At 47.6% G+C, this 17,141-nt stretch overlaps 1 protein-coding gene across 2 annotated transcripts in view; it reads right to left on the bottom strand.

Moving 5' to 3' along the window:
- The window catches only part of Ankrd33b (ankyrin repeat domain 33B), a 78,343-nt gene that overhangs the window by 41,658 nt on the left and 19,544 nt on the right, over nucleotides 1-17,141 (bottom strand). Inside the window, exon 1 of one of the 2 annotated variants that reach the window (XM_052159519.1) lies at nucleotides 12,308-12,328. The exons of the other annotated variant lie outside the window; for it this stretch is intronic. The gene's annotated coding sequence lies outside the window, so the exon portion shown is untranslated. Of the gene's footprint in view, nucleotides 1-12,307; nucleotides 12,329-17,141 lie in introns of those variants that run through there. 2 annotated transcript variants of the gene reach the window in all.

Genomic DNA, 17,141 nt, shown 5'->3' with positions numbered 1-17,141 from the left:
GCACGTCTGGATTTAAGAATGGATAGACACTGAAAACATACACAGCCCAACTGCTCTTGAGAGACATCCTAGGCAGTAGCTGCAGTTGCCACCCGGACAGGGCCATCCTCCCATAAATACTGCAGGTCCACGGGTGGTTATATGACTCTTGAGGTCCCTGGGTCATGACCAGCCCTTCTCTTGGGACCACTGTCATTGTGATCCTGCTCCCCTACTACTGAGAGGTCTCTCCCACCCACCACCCGAGGAAGAGTTCCCAGAAGAGGAACCAGGCTTCGGATGACGATGACGGCACCCTGATGGTGTGAGCAAGATGTTTGGTCAGAAAGGAAGGCTGCGAGAGAGAAAAAGATGACTAAACCTGGGGGTTCTGGATGAGACAGCAGGAGACAGGAAGCACTGACACCAGCTCATCCATGCCCCCTCCACCCCACCCCGCCTTGGTGACTATGCAAACTCCCTGTCTTTCTGGGGACTCGTCCAAATGGCCAGCCTATGCACACTAAAAATTCTAGTCCACGTTCCAGAACGAATGCAGAGCTGCCCGTGAGCGTCCACGGCAGCTAAGGAGCTACCGACAACTGAAGGCTGAGATTCGGTTTCCTCCAGGAACGTGGGCCTTGGTGGGCTGCCTATGCCCCGCAGATGGCCCTGCGTCTATGCACGTGAGGCAGCTCAGTGGGCTACGAGAAAGAAGAGGACAGGAAGCAGGCATGGGCGAAGAATAGGGAAGGTGGGAGAACTACAGGAGATACAACAATATACATTGTAAACATGTCTGAAATTCCGAAAGAATAAAATGTGTATAAGAAAAATTCCTCTTTAACTAGTTTAAATCCTGCCTTGGCTGAAGCGACTCGGAGCTCCCACAGTATTGTGATCTTAGTTAAACGCAATGCCATTCAGACTAAGATTGACCATCGTCGCTATCCGTCAGCCATTCCCATTCCCATTCTAATAAACAGTGTACGTATATCCTTGGCCCATTTCCTTCTGGCTTCTTCACCTTTTCCTCACCAGTCAGACTAAGTTCTTTATGTATTCAAAGTCAGCACAGTCCAAGAGATATAGAATGGGTGTCACTAAAGAGTGCCACATAAATGGCCCTATTAATAAAAGCAATTATCCTAACAGTGTCTTTTATTTAACCCAACATACCCAAAATATTTCCATTTCAACAGCAATCAGTTGGGAAGGAAGGGAGTTACCTACCTTCCTTCCTTCCTACTTCCTTTCAATTTCGTCATCAAAATTTTCATTTTGATGTAATAAAATAGTTAGTGCTTTCCATTATGGTAATGCTTTTTGTGACTTTAGAAATCCTGCCTGAGCCAGAGAAATGGATCGGGGAGTAGAGGCGCCCGCATGAAAGTTTCATGCCGGCCTGGGTTTCATCTCCAGAACCCACGCATGGAAGGAAGGTGAGAACTGACTCCACAAAGTTGTCCCCTGACTGCCACATGTGTGCCATGTGATTCATGCAACACACTCTCTCTCTCTCTCTCTCTCTCTCTCTCTCTCTCTCTCACACACACACACACACACACACACACATACATGCACATGTGCTTGCAACAATAGTAATTTTTTAACACAAAAATGAGAAATCCCTTCTGGCTGGACATGGTTTTATATTGCTCTACTTCTAGTGCTCAGAAGGGGGAAGCAGGAGGATCAGGGGTTCAAGGCTAGCCTCAGTTACATGAGAACTTAACAAAAAAATAAATAAAATTAAAACACCTCAGGGCTGGAGAGATGGTTCAGCAGTTAAGAACACTGGCTGCTCTTCCAGAGGTCCTGAGTTCAATTCCCAGCAGTCACACAGTGGCTCACAGCCATCTATAAAGGAATCTGACGTCCTCTTCTGGCATGCAGATATACATGCAGACAGAGCACTCATACATTTAAAGAAAGACATAAACAGACAAACAAAACACCTCCTTTCTATTAAAGCACCACAAAGATACTCATATTTTATCCGGAAAGTTTCAGGGTTTCCTATTTCATTGTTAGGTCGTTAATCCACTATTGCCTTAATTTCTATAGGTGAAAGATACTTTGTAGAGGTCTGATTTTTCCATTAGCACAACTGTGATCAAATTCTATCTCCACTGGTCAGTAACACTGCTCTCAGGCATATCAAAGCGCCCTTTGGGGCTTGGTCTCTCCCATCAACCACCAAGCTCTCCTGGCCCCTGGAGGATCCTAACTTCACACTTGCTCTTACATACTTCAGAATTGCTAGTCCGAGTGTGCTAAGGTTGGTGCGTGTTAAAATGTTAATGTCCAAAGTGGTGGTGTACGGTGAGTCACCGTCATGTGTGGATTAGCTCATTATATAAAGAGCCTCGGACAGTAAGTCCAATCCTTGCTTGCTCAAGCGTGTAGGCTCTCTAGCACGCCTTCATTCTGCCACAGAATAACGCAGCAAGAAAGGCTCTGCTGGGCACAGCTCCTTGATCTAGACCTCCTGGCTTCCAGAAGCCAATCACACTTCCATGGTTTACGTTCCTCAGTGTACACTAAATTTATTACACACAGACGAGGACAGTAACCAGGTTTGGGGTTGTGTTTAGGTCAAATCACATTAGGAGTGGAAAGAGTAAACTTTACAAAGCACCAGGCCATAGGCTCTGAGAGGACAGGCCAAGGAGATTGCTGACAGCAATCGGAATCTCTGCGTCTCCTAGGGAAGGACAAAGGAGGCCACTGTTCAGAGTCACCGACTTAATACTGCCACACTCTAAGCAAGAGGAGTTCACCGAATCTGCAGCAAAACAAGTAGCTAGAAGTAAAACACGGTCCAGCGCTTCCCTCGGACCCAAGGAACACTCAATACAGCATTCTCAGAAGTGTCTTGAAGTTACAGCAGAAATCTCAATATACCGAAGAGATCCAGGATGCCAGGGACATGGGGCATGCATGAGGCAAGACACAGACACAGACACAGTGCCTCAGGCGAGAGGTCCCATGTGACACAAGCAACAGAGTCGGAGAGACGGGGCTACTCAAGCCCGCTGGAGCCCAGATGATGCCGCCATGAGCCAGGACTGACAAACACGGAGCTGGGCATTGGCGGCTTCTGCCGGGGCTTGCTCCGCTCTGGAAAGGGAATGTTTACCCTGCACCTTTGTATCCTGGAGGTACGTGGTGTATTAGTCACCCACTAAATACCTGACAATAATCAACCTCAGAGGCAGGCTTTATCATTTCCCCTTTTAGTTGACTACGGGGTACCATCAGCTCTTCGGGGAAGGCCTGATGTCAGCAGGAGATAGCTGGTCGTGTTGTTCCTTCAGTCAGAAAGCAGAAAGGAGACAGGAAGTGGAGTCGAGCTCTAAACCCTCAAAGCCTGGCCCCTGGAACCCACTTCTTCCAGTGAGGATATACCACACAGGTACCAGAGCCGGGGACCATGAGCTAAAACAGAAAAGCCCATAGACCAGGCATGGCGGTACACACCTTTTACCTCAGCATGCAGGAGACAGAAGCAGCCAGATGTGAGTCCCAGGCCAGCCAGGGCTACATAGGGAGACTCCATCTCAAATAAATAGCCTATGGCAGTTCTCAACCTATGGGTCACGACCCCTTTGTGCATGAGAGGGGGAGGGGGAGGGGAGGGGAAAGGGAGGAGAAGGAGGGGGAGGGGAGAGAGTGGAGGGAGGGGGAGGGGAGGGGAGAGAGGGAAAAGGGGGGGGGAAGGGGGTCAGTATTGAATGACTCTTTCACAGGGATTGCCTTAAACCATAGAAAAACCGATATTTACATTACAATTCATAACTGTAGCAAAATTACAGTTATGAAATAGCAATGAACACAGTTTTATGGTTGGGGGGTCAGTACCACAGGAGGAACTGCATTAAAGGGTTGCTGTGTCAGGAAGGTTGGGAACCACCGGCCTAGGGGAATATTTCACACTGAAAACACAGCAGTATCTAACTCATTCTTGATGTTCACTAGAGCTGACAGCTAAGAGACCATTTTGAGACTTTGGGATGACTTTGAACTTTGAGTTTTGTATCAAGTTAGGACGCTAGGACTGTGGGGACTCTAGAGATGGACTAATGCAGGCTGCATTGGGATCAGCATCAGAATCTGGAGCTCTAGGGTCATGACTTGAGGTAATGCATTTGGGCGTCAGGTTGACCAAAGATGGACTTGTGATGGCTAACATTAGTGTCAACTTGACTGAACTAAGAAATGACTAGGACTGCGGCTCTCAACCTTCCCAATGCTGCGACCCTTTAACACAGTTCCTCATTTTGTGGTGATCCCCAACCAGAAAATTATTTACATTGTTTCTTCATGCCTGTAATTTGCCACTTTTATGAATCATAATATAAATATATGTGTTTTCCAATGGTCCTACAAGACCTCTGTGAAAGAGTCCTTTAAGTTCTTTGAGAACCAGTGGCCTAGAGTATTAACAACTTCTACTTTGGGGTTCTATATGTGAGGGTATTTCCAGGTTTAGGTTCTACCCTAAGTGGTACCCTCCCATGAACTAGGGTTCCAGGCTGAATAAAAAAGAAAAAAATGGGCCAGGCGGTGGTGGCACATGCCTGTAATCCCAGCATTCTGGGAGGCAGAGGCAGGCGGATTTCTGAGTTCAAGGCCAGCCTGATCTACAGAGTGAGTTCCAGGACAGCCAGGGCTACACAGAGAAACCCTGTCTCCAAAAAAAACCAAACCCAAAACTCAAAAAAAAAAAAAAAAAAAAAAAAAAAAAAAAAAAAAGGAAAAACTCCAGATGAATTCCAGCAATCCCTCCTCTGACTCTTCATCTGCCCAGATGTGAGCTCCCAACACTAGGCATGGTCTGGTCCCTCTGTCAACTTTTTCCTGACTAGGTGGGTGGCATCCCCTGAACCATGAACCAAGTCTTTCACCTAAGTTGCTTCTTGTTGGGCACGTGGTAGCACTGGTAAGAAAAACAACCAACATACCTGTACTGGCTGGTTTTGTGTGTCAACTTGACACAGACTGGAGTTATCACAGAAAAAGGAGCTTCAGTTGGGGAAGTGCCTCCATAAGATCCAGCTGTGGGGCATTTTCTCAGTGATCAAGGGGGGGTCGGACCCTTGTGGGTGGTGCCATCTCTGAGGTGGTGCTCTTGGGTTCTATAAGAGAGCAGGCTGAGCAAGCCAGGGGAAGCAAGCCAGTAAGGAACATCCCTCCATGGCCTCTGCATCAGCTCCTGCTTCCTGACCTGCTTGAGTTCCAGTCCCAACTTCCTTTGGTGATGAACAGCAATGTGGAAATGTAAGCTCAATAAACCCTTTCCTCCCCAACTTGCTTCTTGGTCATGATGTTTGTGCAGGAATAGAAACCCTGACTAAGACAATACAGAAATTCAGAATGATTGTTGTCATGCTGATACCCGTGAAAAACTACTGGATGATATATTAATTGTGGCTAATTACATATAATTAACGCTACTTAGCATGGAAATTTCCCTCTAGGCTTCAACCAGGATTTGTTATATGCTTAGAAGACATGGGATCAATGCTGGTCCCTGCCCCCTCTCAAAAAAAGTTCATTTGGAATTGGGACAAAGAGTTAAAGAACAATTTCTCTATTGTATGATCTCACTACAGATTTAAAATGATATATATAAAGAAATTCAATCAGGAAGAAAGTATTAAATAGCAAAATAAAGTAAAAAACAAGTTAACTTTTATAAAAACAACTGAAAAATTATTAACAATACAAGGAAAAAAGCAGGAAGAAAATCACCAGGATTTCAGCATGACTGGTCTGATTGATGACATCTTTCTTCAATAGCTGTTAGTCTCATTCTTACATAATGAACCATGGTCCTATTTAATAATCAAGAACTTATTTTAAAAAATAAAAACTTCAGCAAAGCTTCTCATCTCGTACCCTTAGCAAGTTCATGTGTTGTTCATGGCTAGTTCATGGGTCCTGAAGACATATTACAGGGGACAGAAAGCAGAGGGCGGCAACCAATGAGCTCACCACACCAGCCATCAACCAATAAGGGAACGAGAAACAACCTCTCGGGGCCTGAGAGATGGCTCAGTGGTGAAGAGCACTGACTGCTCTTCCAAAGGTCCTGAGTTCAAATCCCAACAACCACGTGGTAGCTCACAACCATCCATAATGAGATCTAATGCCCGCTTCTGGAGTGTCTGAAGAGAGCAACAGTGTACTTACATAAAATAATAAATAAATCTTAGAAGAGAGAGAGAGAGAGAGAGAGAGAGAGAGAGAGAGAGAGAGAGAGAGAAAAGAAAAGAAAAGAAAAGAAAAGAAAAGAAAAGAAAAGAAAAGAAAAGAAAAGAAAAGAAAAGAAAAGAAAAAAGAAAAGATGAAGGGTAGGATTCAACACAACCAATCAAAGGGAGGAGGATGAACAAGCTGGCGGATGATTCCTCAAACTAACCCAGTTGGATTCACCCCCGCCCCGCCTCTCAAGGGAGGTCTCTGGACCCAGAGCATCAGTGTTGCCAGGAGCTGGAGAGAAATGCACACCTCAAACCCCAGCCCCACCCCCTGAGTCAGAGCCTACACTTTTTAATAAGTTCCCAAGTGGCCCGTGGGACAAAAATGCAGGAAGATGTGGGACAAGGCTGTGAGGTAAATGAGGCTCTCAGCCAAGCGGTGAAGGAAGATGCAGCTAAGCATGCTGGGTGAGCGAGGCTCTCGGTGGGCAGTGAAGATGCTCGCACTGACCGCACTGCCCGGGAACCCGAATCCACACCTCTCCTACTTCAGCAACGCCAGGCACAGTTCCCCTCACTCCTCTGTTTTCCTTTAACTGTGCTGTGATTAACTTTAATGAAGAGGCACATCCACTCTCTTGCCTGGCCCTGTCTTTCTCAAGGTATATCCTAATAAACTCTTACCTATTTCCAGCCTACACACCCACAGTCACTCTCAAACGCCTCCGACATACTACCAGCAGGCTGCTTCTTTGAGAGCAAATGACAGCCTGTGACTGCAAAGTCATGAAGAAAGGTCAGGATATGGTGGCTTGCATTTTGTCTTCAAGATTTAAGAATATATAGGCATAGTTTCATCTACTAAGAATGGGTAGCTAGACCAATATCCATAGACACCAGCTTCGGGGAGGGGAGTTGTGTTGCCGCTAGAACCATCTCCATCCACTACCCTACAAGCAGGCACTGGCAGACAGCTAGGGCCTGGCAGGGTGTGGAAATAGGAGGAGAGGCCCAGAAGATGAGTGCGTAAGGTCCCTCCTCTGGGCAAACTGGGGCTAGGGAAAGAGCCCAGGAAGTAAACAATGTGATATGAGCTGACCCAGGGGACAGTGGGTGGCGCACAGCAGATGGAAACTGGCCTGGCCTTGCTTGGAGAGGGGTTGGCAGTGCAGGCAGAAACTTCTTAGGCAGCCACCAAAGGAACCACAGAGGACAGGGCCATGTCACATTTGTAGAGAAGCCTCCAGATCACGGTAGTTCACAATTAGGCTGAGTCTAAGTCAGGGAGAACCACCACGGCAGGGCCTTCCCAGCACGGAGTGCACTCAATCAGACTTTCCCCCTGAAAGCCTGGCTCTCCGGTGGGAGACAAGGAAAAAAGACAGCCTTCCATTTTCTTTTATTTTTAAAATAGTCTTTAAATACATGCTCCTCTCTGCTTTTTTTGCCGCCTCATTTGTGATTTCAGATGAAACTGAAACTGACATCTGTCTGTCTGACTCATAGCTGTCAGGGCAGAAGCCTTCAACGGGACATTCTGGGCTTTGGAATGTCTGCGCTTACAGGTATTTGTTAATGTGTCCTAATGCACTTTCTTTATGTAAAAGAATTTAAATTATAACCTTTTTCCAAATGCGAAGGTGCTCAATATCATTGAGTCACCAGGGAAATGTAAATCAAACCCACAAAGAGACAGCACCGCACACCCACCGGAGTGGCTAAAATTAAAAAGACTGACAATACCAAATGTTGGCGAGGGTGTGGGGTGCGCGTGTTCCCAGCAGACGGGGGTGTGAGCACCACTGGGAAGCCAGTCTCTGTCAAAGCTTAGCATGTGCCTGCCTCATGACACAGCAGTGCCGCTCACAGACGCGCTCCAGAGAAAGAATATCTGTACCCAAATTAAGACCAACACAAGAACATCAGAGCCTGATTCGTAACTCACAGCCCCAAATGGCAAACAGTGTGGATGTTCATCATCAAGAAACTGAACGAAGCTGAGTGTGTGCTTTCTCTCAGCTAGGGCGGGAGGGGGGGGAGGGGAGGAAGGAAAGAGAAAGGGGAATCGAGTGAGCAGACCTGGAAAGACACACATGTAGGAAATACTCTTATCAATAAAAGAAGAAAATCTTGCTACATGAAATAACACTGACGGGTCTCAAATATCCCACTGAACCAAAAGCCACACCCCAGGGAGTGCTTGCTGCCTGAGAACTCAGCAGTTCCAGTCCGAGACACTCAACCAAGGAGGCTCAAAGCAGGGATTCCAGGAGAGACCTGGGCACAGCTGCACTGCTCACAGCAACTGAAACACCCAGTGCGTCGGCAAATGGATGAGGGTGTGGTGTACACACACAAGACGATTTCTCCACTCTGTGAGGAAATGGAATTACAATACGTGACACAGCGTGAACCAGGAGAATACAGCCAAAGTAACAGAAGCCAGGCACAAAGGGGCACCTCTATCCCCATGTGCAGTTGTTATCTTTCATTGCTGGGATAAAATAACTTGGGACAAAACAACAACAACCAAAACTCAAAGTTAGGGTTTCTGTCAGTTTACAGTTCCAAAGAGGAAGCTCATAGTGGCAATAAAGACATGACAGTGGGCACCAGGGTCAAGATGGCTGGTCACACAGGAAGCTGGGAAAGCTAACTGCAAATGGGGTAAGCTACAAACCCTCAAAGCCCACGCCCAGTGCTGAAGGAAGACTAACAGTCTGGTGACCCCCTCAAACAGCACAACCAATTAGTGACAAGTGTTCAAACACCTGACCTGAGGCGGGTGGCGCCATTGCTCACTCAAACCACTACAGTCGGTCTATGTGGAGCACAGAATAAGCAAATCATAAAGACAGAGTATGCTAGAGAGCGCGAATTCGGCACAGAGCTGGTGATGCCGTCACAGTTAGGGGTTGGCGGGGGCAGGGGTCTGGTGCTAAAGCTTTGGAAACACCGTTAGTAGTTACATAGCATTGTGAAAGTCTACAATGTAACGAAACTGCACTCTTGCAACAGTGGCTAAGGGAGCCAGTTTTGTTACACAGTCTCACCTCAACGTTTAAAAACACTGGAATATGAAAAAAACAAACAAACACACACATTGAACTGTTTCTTCCAAACAGGAACTAACAAGTGAACCACTTCTCCCTGCAGCTGTTAAAAAAAGAAAAGGGCTGGCGACGTGGATCAGTAGACTGGAACTGTTGCTCTGACAAGAACAGAAGCTGGGCTCCCAACACCCATGTCCGGTACAGCACAGCTGCCTCCAATGCAGATTCCCTCTTCTGGACTCTGTGGGCTCCTGCACTCAGACAAGCACAGACACACACAAACACACACACCTTTAAAAAACAAAGCATAAAGAAATGCAAAGAAAGGGCAACTTAAGAGGTACAAAGAACACAAATAAATCTCAAAACCCTTTACAATGAATGAAGAAAGCTAGGCACAGGGCTCCCTCTGCCTTGGCTTCACTGATCCACAGATTTAAAGCTACCCGATAGTGGCCATCTCTGATGGACAGGGACTCACTAGAAAGTGGGCAAAGGTGAGCGTGCTGGAGATGGAGACTTGAATCTTGGAGTGGGAGATAGGCTCACAGGTGCAGAAACAGCCACATGTCACGCGTGGCATCTGGTCAATGATTTGCCACACATGTCACATGACCATCGAACGTCCTGCTGCCCTCAGACCCCACAGCCATCGTGACGTCCTACGGAGGATGAGCTGATTGTAATTTACTGTGCTCACAGTTTGACCCATTATATCTGATGGCAAGCATGCTCCTGCATTTCCTACCTTATACCTTTCAGAATTTTTATTTTTATATATGCATATATATGAGTACACATATGTATGTGTTTGTGTATGTAAAATTGCACATGTACAGGTGTGCAGCCACATACTGTGCATGTTTATAGAGGACAGGGAGGCAACCTCTGGGTCATTCCTAAGACACCAACCACTCTGTCTCTAGAGACAGGGTCTCTCACTCACCTGTAATTCGTCAAGCAGACTAACTGGATGGTGTATGAGAACCAGGGAACTATCCATCCCTACCCCACAATGCCAGGATTACAAGTGCCCTCCACCACACCCACGTGCCCTCTGACACACCCACATGCCCTCCACCAACCACACCCACATGCCCTCCGCCACACCTGGCTTTTCCTAGTGTGGGTTCTGGAGCTCAAACTCAAAGACTGGGATACCTCTAAAGCGCTAGCCACTGTTTTGCATACATCATTTTACTAGCAAAAAGAACTGTATAGTAAAACAGGATGTTCTGTTTCAGTTGTTGTTACTGCACCACAAGGCCACGGAGGGCCACGCCCACCTCGGAGGGCCACGCCCACCTCGGAGGGCCACGCCCACCTCGGAGGGCCACGCCCACCTCGGAGGGCCACGCCCACCTCGGAGGGCCACGCCCACCTCGGCTTTCGGGAGCACAATCTATGGTTTCAGTATTCAGACAACTCTTTCTCAGAGGGCATACCTATACTGAGTGTACGGAAACCTGTCGGGAAGCATCCAGCTGCTAGAATGCACACTTATATATGTGCTGCCGTACTAAGTGGCACCTCAGGAGAGCACTGTTAGCACAGGGTGGGAAAAGCCAAGCAAGGCAGTGCTGGAGGGCGGGGCTACAAGCAGGAGCTAACAGCTGTAGTCACTGAGTGAGGAAGCAGCTTCTCCTCAGGATGGAGAGAAAGTGACCACAGGAAGTGTGAGAGAGTGAGCAAGGCAGAGAGGAGGAGCAGAAAGATCGACCTCTGACTGGACACGGAAGAAGGGAACATTGAGGAAAAGAAGTAGTCCAGGACTCTTTGTAAATACAGCAAGGTGAAGAAATCCAAAACCATTTAAAACAACACCCATGTGCACACCCAACATATATCAATTTGAAGTATGGGTTTGTAGTAGCACCAAGGTGAGGTGCGGGTTCATAACTGCAAATCTAATTATTTGCAAAGGATGCTGGGATTACAACGGCACTCATAATGAAGTCATTCTATTGCTTTGGTGTGTTTTCTTCCTTGCCTGGAACAGATTGTCCAGCTATTCCAGGAACAATAGATGCCACAGGGACACCAAGCCAGAGTCCCCATCTGCTGAGCTGGCCACAGCAGCTCTACCGTGCCCTGGAATTAGTTCTCTAAGAAAGCACTCCCTCCTCCAAGAAGGTGCCCCGCCCCCAGCTATTCAGCTTCAGACTGACATCATTCATTCAAGAGGAAAAGGTTGGTGACTTCCAGAGTCAGAATCATCCAGAAGGCTAAGACCAAACAAGACAGGGAGGTGTCAGGGTAGGGACTCACAAGCGATGACCCAGCCTCAGGAAAGCATGCAGAGCCCTGAGGGATCTGAACACACCCTGCCCCACACCCAGGATTCTGAGACACGCACACTTCTCCTTCAGTAACTACTGTCTGAAACAGACTGTACTGCACACCCCAAAAAAGGCATGTGCATGGGGTGTAATGGCACAATGGTGGTCTTAGGCTTGGGGAAGCAAATGCAGGAGGATTCCAAGTTTGAGGCTAACATGGGCTTCCTGATGAGATGCCGTTTCAAAGTATAAATTCATACAGGGCAGGGGTGGGTCTCCATTCTTGGTATATATGAACATGATCTGACTTGTAAATAGTGCCTTTGTGGATAAGAATCTAAAGATCTTAGGGGGTCATCCTGAAGACAGAGAGAGAATACATGAAAATGGGGGTGATGTCTGGAACAATACCACTACATGCCCAGGAGTGCCTGGCTATGCTAGGGACAAGAAGAGGCACTAGAGCTAAGCACCAGAGACAGGGAGCATGGCTCTGCAGTCTCCTGGATCCCTGACTTCCAGACTTCAGAACTGTGGGAGTGGGGCCCATCCAGTGTGAAACCTGCACCCCTCCCCCACCCAGCACGAGGCCAGCACTGCCCTACTTCCTCCCCTGACTCCCATCATTCTCAGGGTGTCACCCTTGCCCCATTTCCCACTTAGGAGCCCCCATTCCAGACCACCGCTCAGCTCCCACTGCTGGGTCCCAGACACCCGTTGTAGCTGACGCCCCTTCTGTAGCCCCTCAGGTTCAAGGGCCGGGACTCGGGGTCTCAGGAAACTGACTCACCGGTGATGAGCAGTGATGTGGTTCACCGGGGTGACAGTGGGGTGACGATGACAGGTTATCTGTCTAGACATCCCCTCCAAGAACAACAAAGCTGTCAGACCAAATGGTGAGTGACTACCTCAGAACTGCGGAGGACCCCTTCTCGCCAGGGGCAGCAGTTCTCTTCCCTGTGGCCTGCAAACTCTGTTCCTCATGCCTCAGTGAGGGAGGGCATGGCTAAAGAGTTTTAAATGCTTTTAAAAGCAGTCTCAGTCCTCCGCTTAGTACTCCTTTCAGTGCTGGATCGCACCCCCACGAGCTCTGGAAGACTGGGGATCCACAAGGGCCGTGAGGGCTCCTGAAGTCCCTAGAGATGGTTCTTCTATTAGGCAGCGTAAGGCAGGAAGCTAAAAAGAACACTTCTTGGCAGAAAATGAGGAGCCGGGAAAGCATTCACACAGACAGATGCCAGGAACCCAGTGCGGCTAACACTGGGTGTGGTCAGCAGAGGGAGCCCACGGAGTGGACACAGTGGGGGATGGAAAGGTGGCTTCAGAGGACCGGTGACACAACCGCTGGTATTCTCTCAGGGTCGGGTGCGAGCCAGGGTGGAGGATGACTGGAGGAGGTAGTAGGGGACAGAACCTGGGGTCTCGAGCAGAGCGAGATGGGGAGCCTGGGCTGGAGGCAGGTGAGAGAGAGCCTGACCCAGAGAGAAGCAAGGATTCCTGGGGTCCCTGGGTTCCACTCCTAACCCCAGGAAATTTACCACTGTAAAGATGAATATGATTATGAGACAAGGAGGAAGTGGACGGGGAAAGAGAAGTTGGCTAGCTCTCTTATAAATTTTAGCATTTTAGGAGGCAAGAAGGGGTAGAAGCTGCGGTCAGTCTGAGCTGAACAGTGAGTCCTACATATTCCTCAGAGGAACACAGAAACTGGGTCTGCAAGCGCAACTCTTTCAAGAGGCTACCTGAGTTGGACACACCTGCTTTAGCTGTCTATCCCAGTGCCCTGTTAGAGCTATCAGGGAGTAACTGAGACCTCCCCACCCCCAGTCCCCTGCAAAGCAGAGGGCGGGTGCGTTTGCTTCATTGTCTCACCGGCTGCATCAACAGCTGCTTTTATGCTTTTACACTTTCTTTGTATCACTATGCAGAATCCAAGCTTTGTAAAAGATCTCCTGAAAGAGAAAGTGATTTAGACCCTGGGAATTTTACTGTTTCTAGTACAATTCTAGTAGACATTGTACCCCATTTCTTTAATCAAAGACATTTTTTTTCTTGTGGGTAATATAAATATCAAACCCAAGTAGATATACATTGACCAGATCAAATATATAGGAAGATATCAGTTATACACAAAATAAACCAAAAAAGATTAACATTAATTTAAAAACAAACCACACAGAGCAATTTACTTGACAGGTATAAAAATGGGGCCATCCTGCAGCTCCCATCTCTGGTGGGAAGTGGGGTCCTGTCAGCTCAGCTGAACCGTCAGTAGCACCTGTTGTAAAAGTAGGTATTTGGCACATTTGCAAAAACTCAAAATCTCACTACTCAAAGCCTTGTCATTTGGTTACCTTCTCCTCTTCCAGCAACCGGAAGGCTGGGTGGGAAGGCTGGGTGGGCGTACCAAGGGGGACAACGCAGCTGACGGAGCAAACACACAGAGCAAACACGTTGCACATGTTTGCTGCTGCTTTAAAACAACTAAAGGCAAATGAAGAGGCGGCAGGCAGCGTGGGGCCATGCGCACCACCAGCAAGGATTCCAGGGTTCAGTGGCTTAAGACGCCTGCTGCCAAGTCTGATGACCTGAGCTGTCCTCTGACCTTCACCCATGCACCATGACTCACAAGTGCACACGGTAAATAAACAAATCTTTAAAGAGACACCACAACAAGATGAGGAAGAAGCCATCTTGGGGCTGATGATTCTAGGAGACGCATGGAGCTCTGGGTGGGCGGCGAGGCTCAGCAAGTTCCAGGCTATTCGCTTAATCTAAGATCCTCACTATGCAGAGAATTTTATGCACGAGTCATTCACCCACAAGCAAACAGTAGAAGAACGCTTGCTGTCTGTGACTTACTGAGGGACCCTTGTCACCTCCTCCAGCTGCTCAGAGTCACCGTGGCCGCAGCTGTAACAGTGTACACGCCCCTTGGATCGCGCCCCTTGAGTCAGCTGTATGGAGGCTGATCACAAGCTTCAAACACTTGCTGTCTAAAACCTGGAGCAGTGCCTAACAGAAGTTGCCAGGCTGGAGCCAGGAAACACCAGTTTTGTAGAGAATAAGGAGTTAATAACTAAGGTTTCACCACCAAAAAAACGATAAAGACCGAGTAAAAAATAGGTCGAGGTAGCTTAAATCGTATCACCACACAGAAAAGAGGTGACCCTGTCCCACCAGGGGACGCTTCACCAAAGCAATGCTGTGTTGCAACGATACAAGTTTACTCATTTTCAGTTTATGAAATCAAACTTAAAAAGTTAAGTTCAACTGGGCAGTGGTGGTGCACGTCTTTAATCCCAGCACTTGGGAGGCAGAGGCAGGTGGATTTGTGAGTTCGAGGCCAGGATGGTCTACAGAGTGAGTTTCAGGACAGCCAGGGTTACACAGAAAAACCCTGTCTCTAAAAAACAAAACAAAAAAAACAAAAAAAAAACAAAAAAATTTGAGTTCATAGCATAGTTATAAAGTCAAGAAAATGTCATTAATCTTGTGTGCAGAAAGGAATTGAAGACAGAAGGAGAAGTGGACAGCAAGGGGGTAGGGGAGGCAAGGAAAGGCTGAGAAACAAGAGACAGAAGCAAAGCGTATGTTACTGAGGTCAAAATAAAACAGGCAAGGGTAGGCATGGCGGTAGGCATCTACATCTAGGATCCCAAAACTCCAAGACCAGAGGAGCTCAAGTTTGAGGCCAACCTGGGCAGAAACAGAGTGAAACCTGTTCCAAATACACACACGCACACATGCACGCACGTATGCACCCATGCATACATGCACATGAACATACACTCACACACACACACACACACGCATGCACGCACATACACATGCATGCACGTATGCATCCATGCATACACGCGTGCGCATACACACACCCATACACACACACATGCACGCACGTGTGCACCCATGCATACACGCACACATATACACACGCATACACACACACACACACACACACACATGCACACACGCATGCACGCACGCATGCACGCATGTACCCACACACTCAATCATGCCCGCCATCCAAAGAATGAAAATAATACATGCGAAATGATGCAGATGGCGGGCTGGGTCTGACTCAGAAGGGGGAAAATGAGGGATAGGAGCAAAAACGTCCATCTGCCACAACAGCGAGTCGTGAACAACGTCACCCTGAACTGATAAATCAAGGCTCATCATGAGTGAGCAGGTTCCCAGCCAGAAGAGCCGCCACAGATGGAATAAAAGTGGAAACAGAGACGGTTCAAAGCGATCCACCACTCTGGGCAGCAGCCAGGCGAGCCAGGCGAGCGGCCGGGGGAGGAAACCGCCACAGTTCTCTGCAATCTCACGGACCTCTAAATGGGTTTTCTAAAGGCGTGTGTCTGTAACTTCAGCAAAATAAGAGAGGAAAACAAAACACGGGAGTGCGAATACAAATCATGGGGATACAGGTAGAGCAGACGAACCTGGAAACAGCCCTTTGTCCTTTCAAGGTTAAGTGTTAAGGAAATACCTGGACAATGGAAAGAATACACAAACAGCATTGTTGGGTGAGTTAATAACTAAGCAATAAAAACACACGCCTAAAGCCAGGTGTGGTGGTGGCACACACCTCCAATCTCAGAACTCAGGGGGAGGCAGCAGGATTGAGATCTGCAGGGTAGCCTGAGATAAAATTGACATGTCTCAGCACGCCTACCCGCCACATACACACTCACCGAGCATGGGAACTCATGCCTCAAATCCTAATATTTGACAGGCTGCACTGTGCTTTAAGGGCTACACAGTAATTTCTGGACCAGCAGGAACTATAGAGTGAAACTCTGTCTCAGAACACAAAGCAAGGGAAAAAGTTAAGGAGCCCAGGAGGATGCCCAGGAGGATGGCGCCTCAAAGACAGCTTGATGCCACGGCTGGCCACAGAGTTCCAGCTCCAGGACCACGGGGTAGAAAAATAGAATGGAGTCCGTGCAGGTCATCTTCTGACCTACCTACACACACACACACACACACACACACACACATATACACACACCACGGCATGCATCCCAGCCCTTCCCACAAAAACAAACAAAAGAATAAAACATAAAAAAATTAAAGACAAAAATAAAGGTATATGTACGTACATATATACATATATCCTAAAACATTTTATTAATCAAAAGGCAAAGACGCATTTTGGGAGCACAGAAACAATGAAATAAAAATATAGCATTCCCTTGCTTCTAAAGGTCACAAGCAAAACTAAAAGGCTGTTGAAAAACAGCAACCAAAATGAAACAGGAATGTATTAAATATCAGCCTGAAGCACCAACAGTATAATTATGATATTATAACTAATTATCCAAATGGGTAAAGGAAAGAACAGGACAGCCCCAGAGTAGCCAAGAGCTCATGCGCACCCCTGAATGTCACACCCATCCCATTGGCAAAGAAGGCAAATTAAATCCCCGGATGCAGTATCAAATACTCAACAATAAAGATGCAGTTTCAGAACTTCACAGAAAGCACTAAATCCAAAAATGAATCAACAGACATATGGCGATAAAGACCCTGGGAAGAAATTCGATAACTCCTTCTATAAGCTTGGCTTGAAACTCAGCGGCAAACCCCAACCACAAGCAAACAGGTTGACT

The sequence above is a fragment of the Apodemus sylvaticus genome, chromosome 16 (assembly GCF_947179515.1).
Source record: "Apodemus sylvaticus chromosome 16, mApoSyl1.1, whole genome shotgun sequence".
NCBI lineage: Eukaryota > Metazoa > Chordata > Mammalia > Rodentia > Muridae > Apodemus > Apodemus sylvaticus.
Note: the sequence above shows the minus strand (reverse complement) of the source record. Positions and strands in the feature narration are given on the sequence as shown.